General features: G+C 42.6%; 1 non-coding gene across 1 annotated transcript; it reads right to left on the reverse strand.

Moving 5' to 3' along the window:
- Window positions 1–1,541: 1,541 nt before the first annotated feature.
- On the reverse strand, window positions 1,542–1,614 carry trnaf-gaa (transfer RNA phenylalanine (anticodon GAA)). Its single transcript has one exon. It is a non-coding gene; the product is annotated as a tRNA-Phe (tRNA).
- Between the last annotated feature and the right edge of the window lie 3,414 nt (window positions 1,615–5,028).

Below are 5,028 nucleotides of genomic sequence, written 5' to 3' on the forward strand. Positions count from 1 at the left end.
CCCCAAGTCCCTCTATTCCAGTACACTCTTTAGAACTGTGCCATTAAGCATATATTGCCTCTCCCTATTCCTGATGCCAAAATACATCACCTCACACTTGTCACTATTAAATTCCATCTGCCACCTGTCTGCCCATTCTGCTAGCCTATCACTGTCCTGTTGCAGGCAGTTCATATCATCTTCACTGTTTGCCGCTCCTCCAGGTTTGGTGTCATCGGCATATTTTGAGATTCTACTCTGTATTCCAAGATCCAAGTCACTTACCTTGAGCAAAAATGCAGTGGTTCTAGCACTGACCCTTGGGGAACACCACTGTCGACTATCCTCCAGTCTGACAAAGAACCATTTAATAAGACTCGCTGTTTTCTGTCCTTAAACCAATTTTCTATCCAATTGGACACTGACCCTCCTATTCCACGAACCTCAATTTTGTTAACCGCCCTTTTATGTGGTACCTTGTCAAACGCTTCCTTAAAATCCATATAAACAACATCCACTGCATTCCCTTCATCAACCTGCTCTGTTAGTTCATCAAAAAATGCAGTTAGATTAGTCAAGCATGAACTCCCATTTATAAATCCATGCTCACTCTCCTTAATTAACTCAAACCTCTCCAAGTGACTGTTGATTTTTTACCCTGATTATTCTTTCTAAAACCTTACCCACCGCTGCTGTTAATCTGTAGTTACCCGGACTGTCCTTACACCCTTTCTTGATTAAGGGTGTCGCATTTGCCACTGTTTAATCCTCTGGCACCTCCCCCGTATCCAGGGAAGATTGGAAGATTATAGCAAGCCCTTCCGTTATCTGCATCCGCATTTCCTTTCGCAACCTGGGATGTGAGCCATCCGGACCAGGTGATTTATCTTCCCTAAGCACAGCCAGCCTTTTTAGTACCTCCCTCTCCTAATTTGTACTCTCTCCATTGCCTCTACTTTCTTCACTTCAACTGATATTTTGTCAAATTCCACTTCCTTAGTGATCACTGATGCAAAGTACTCATTAAGTAGATTAACATTGCCCTGCACCTCTAAGCTTATATTATCCTTTTTGTCCCTAATAGGCCCGACTGAACCTCTTACTACCCACTTATCATTTACATGCTGCTCGAAGATTTTTGGGTTTCCTTTCATGTTGACTGCCAGTCTATTCTCATAGAAATAGAGAATAAGCAAATATAGAAGATGTAAGTATTTCCCATCCTTGATGAGGTGGAATTTTTTATGTTGTGGGTGGTAATGTCTTGGCCCACGAGTGTGGTGGAAGCAGAGACAATCAATGATTTGAAAAGGAAATTGGATGGATACTTGAAGGAAAGAAACTTGCAGGAGGAAAGGGATCGAGCTGGTGAGTGGAACTGACTAGATTGCTCCGGGGAGAGCCAGCATGGACGTGATAGGCCAAACGACCACCTTCTATGCTGTAAATGACTCTGTGTTGTTTCTCAAATTCAATCCACTGGTGCTTGGTAAATAATTTCAAAGTAAATTGTGCAACTGGAAAATCAGAACCAAGGCAAGGGACGCATAAGGAAGCAAAATTGCTGAAACCCGGGATTGAACCAGGGACCTTTAAATCTTCAGTTTAATGCTCTCCCAACTAAGCTATTTCAGCCCTACATTAACAGTGGCTTGGTGTCCTTGTTTTGGAAGAAAATACATACATTCAAGTTTTCCAAAAAATTAAATAACACAACATGTGAGTAATATTCCCCATTGCTTTCTCAGTACTGATGGATTGTGAAGCGGGCGACAGCCAGAAGTCCCAGTGATCCACACAGACCCCGAGCTGAGAATGAAATGAGATCAAATTCAATCTTTCATAGTGAGATGCTGCTGAGAGGTAAGAGTCCTGAATCAAAGCGAGACTTGCTCATTTCAAACACTCCCTGTACTCTCTGCTCATGAAGCCTTAAAAAAGGGAAAAACAGAATGGCACTCAAACTCACAACCCTGCCATTAAAAGTGTCATGTTCGACTGACAGAACTGTCACTTCCACTCGGTCTCTTATTGGATGGATGCAACTCCAACGCAGGGGTGGCATTCAAATCCTCCCATGGGTCCGCATGTCAGATTGAGTTCCATGTTGTAGACTCAAGCAAAGGAAATCTGCTCAGTTCCAGAACTATCAGCGAATTGAAGCTGATTACGATCAACATCATCAGAGGTCAGAACTACCTGGTGAAAGAAGACACCCTGAAGAAGGATCCACAATTATTCAAAGGCATCGACAAAGTGAAAAACAAGAAAAACAAGAAAATCAATAAGCAAGATGCTGGAGAGAGTTAAGAATCACAGAATCATAGAAAGTTGAGCGCACAGAAAGAGGCGACTTGGCCCATTATGTCTGTGGTGGCTGAAAAACGATCCACCTGTTCTAATCCCACCTTCCAGCATTTGGTCCGTAGCCCTGCAGATTACGGCACTTGAGGTGATTATCCAGACTCCTTTTGGATGAGTTGAGGGTTTCTGTCTCAACCACCCTTTCAGGCAGTGAGTTCCACACCCACACCATCCTCTGGGTGAAAACGTTTTTCCTCGTCTCCCCTCTAATTTTTCTACCAATCACTTTAAATCTATGCCCCCTCGTCACTAACCTCTCTGCTAAGGTGAATAGACCTTGCACTTCCACTCTATTTAGACCGCTGAAAATTTTGTACATTTCAATCAGATCTCCTCTCAGCCTTCTCTGTTCCAAGGAGAACAGCCCCAGCCTATCCAGTCTTTCCTCATAGCTGCATTTTTCCAGTCCTGGCAACATCCTTGTAAATCTCCTCTGTACCTTCTCTCGTGCAATTGCATCCTTTCTGTCTTGAGGTTTCCAGAATTGCACACAGAACTCAAGTTGTAGCCTAACCAATGAGTTATACAGTTGCAGCATAAGCTCGCTCCTCTTGTATTCTCTACCTCGGCTAACAAAGGAAAGGATTCCATCTGCCTTCTTAACCACCTTATCGACCTGTCCTGCCATCTTCAGGGATCTGTGGACATTCAATCCAAGGTCTCTCACTTCCTCTATACTTCTCAGTATCGTGTATTCTGTTGCCTTGTTTGACCTCCCCAAATGCATCACTTCACACTTCTCCAGGTTGAATTCCATTTGCCACTTTTCTGCCCACCCGACCAAACCATCAATATCTTCCTGCAGCCTACAGCTATCCTCCTCATTATCTACCTCATGGCCAATCTTTGTGTCGTCTGCAAAGGTCTTGATCATGCCCCCTACATTGACTTCCAAATCGCTAATATGTACCACAAAAAGCAGGGGACCTGGTACTGAGCCCTGCAGAACACCACTGGAAACAGCCCTCCAGTCGCTAAAACACCCGTTAACAATTACCCTTTGTTTCCTGCCACTGAGCTAATTTTGTATCCACCTTACTGCATTTCCCTGGATCCCATGGGTTTTTATTTTTTTAACCAGTCTGCCATGTGGGACCTTGCCACATGCCTTGCTAACATCCATGTAGGACATGTCAGCTGCACTACCCTCATTTATCTTCCTTGTTACTTCTTCAAAAAATTCCATCAAGTTGGTCAAACAAGATCTTCGCTTAAAAATCCATGCTGACTATCCTTGATTAACCTGTGCTTTTCGAACTGACAGTTTATTCTGTCTCTCAGAATAGGTTCCAGTTATTAGGCCGTGACTGAGGTTAGTCTGACTGGCCTGTAATTACTCGGTCTTTCCTTCGCTCCCTTTTTCAACAGAGGTTCAACCTCTTTTGTAGCAGACTATTGTAAATTTCACAATTCGCATGGGAAAAAGTATTAAATACTTCACTTACAAGTTCTAATGTTACTGGCGAAATGAGGGCTTATGTATGATTTGAACCCAGGACCTCACACAAATACACAGCAGGAATTCTGCTCCTTTACCAAAAAGCCATCTCCTTTATAGAGATGTAAATATGTAATATTGGAAGAGTGGAGGACTTGGGTCCAGGACAGTGACTTTGACTTTTCTGCCTGTCTTCCAAATTCTGCAAGGTTCCATACAGACAATTAATGAACTGTCAGGGTGTTACTTTATTCCATTCTTCTTCTTCTTCTTCTTCTTCTTAGGCAGTCTCTCGAGAACGAGAATGATTTTCTTCCACTTCAGGGTTCTGGGTCCAGTGACAAGATGTCTACTTAAATCGCAGAGAAATTAAACACTTTTCAATTTGTCTCACCACATAACTAGCAACATTTGCAGATATTTCACAGCTGTATGATTGGATGCTGCTAACGTTGTTACACTCAGTACACATGGTACCTTAATGTTGCAATAAATATTATAATATCTATTCAGGTAACTGTCATCCCACAGCTGCAAAATTTCACTGGTTCAACATTCTCATCAAATACTAAAGCATTCCACAAAGCAAGCCTCACAAATTCAACACCAGTTTCTCTTTTGGAGTCTCTCTGGTGTAATCTGATCTCTGATAGATTACTGGTGATCATCCTCCACATGAGCAGTCGTCCTAATCCCATGTGCCTGTCCTGTTCCCACCTCCCTTTCCTGTATACACAACAGAATTCCATACTGCTGACATATGCTGGTAAACACTTTCCTTGTTCTATGAAACTGTGATTACAGTGGAAATCCGCAAGAGAGGAATCTATTGTTGGCACCTTTAACTCTGCAGCCAGTGACCAGAAGAATTCTCACTCCTGAACGAGGACTGTTTCAATTTCCTTTTGGAAGATCACATCATCACATGAAGGAAGTGAAGTGTTTTTGTATCACAGTGACCACAGAGGAGTTTTAAAACAAACTATTAAATTATGAATTCATATTTTATTTTGAATGCTACATTGGAGGTTAATTTCACAGACAGTCCTGCAGTTTATGATTTGTGTGAAATCAGTGAGATTGTGAGTTGGGTCGACCCCTCCCTATCAGAGTCACCAGGACAAAGGGAGTGTTTAGTCATCGACATCTTGCTCAGTTCAGCATTTTGGTGGCTGGCTCTTGAACTCACACTGTCTCCTGACAGTGACAGGAGTAAACATGTCATCGCTGAGGATTTCAAGTGCTAT

This window comes from Heterodontus francisci, unplaced genomic scaffold (genome assembly GCF_036365525.1).
Source record: "Heterodontus francisci isolate sHetFra1 unplaced genomic scaffold, sHetFra1.hap1 HAP1_SCAFFOLD_102, whole genome shotgun sequence".
NCBI classification, from domain to species: Eukaryota; Metazoa; Chordata; class Chondrichthyes; order Heterodontiformes; family Heterodontidae; genus Heterodontus; species Heterodontus francisci.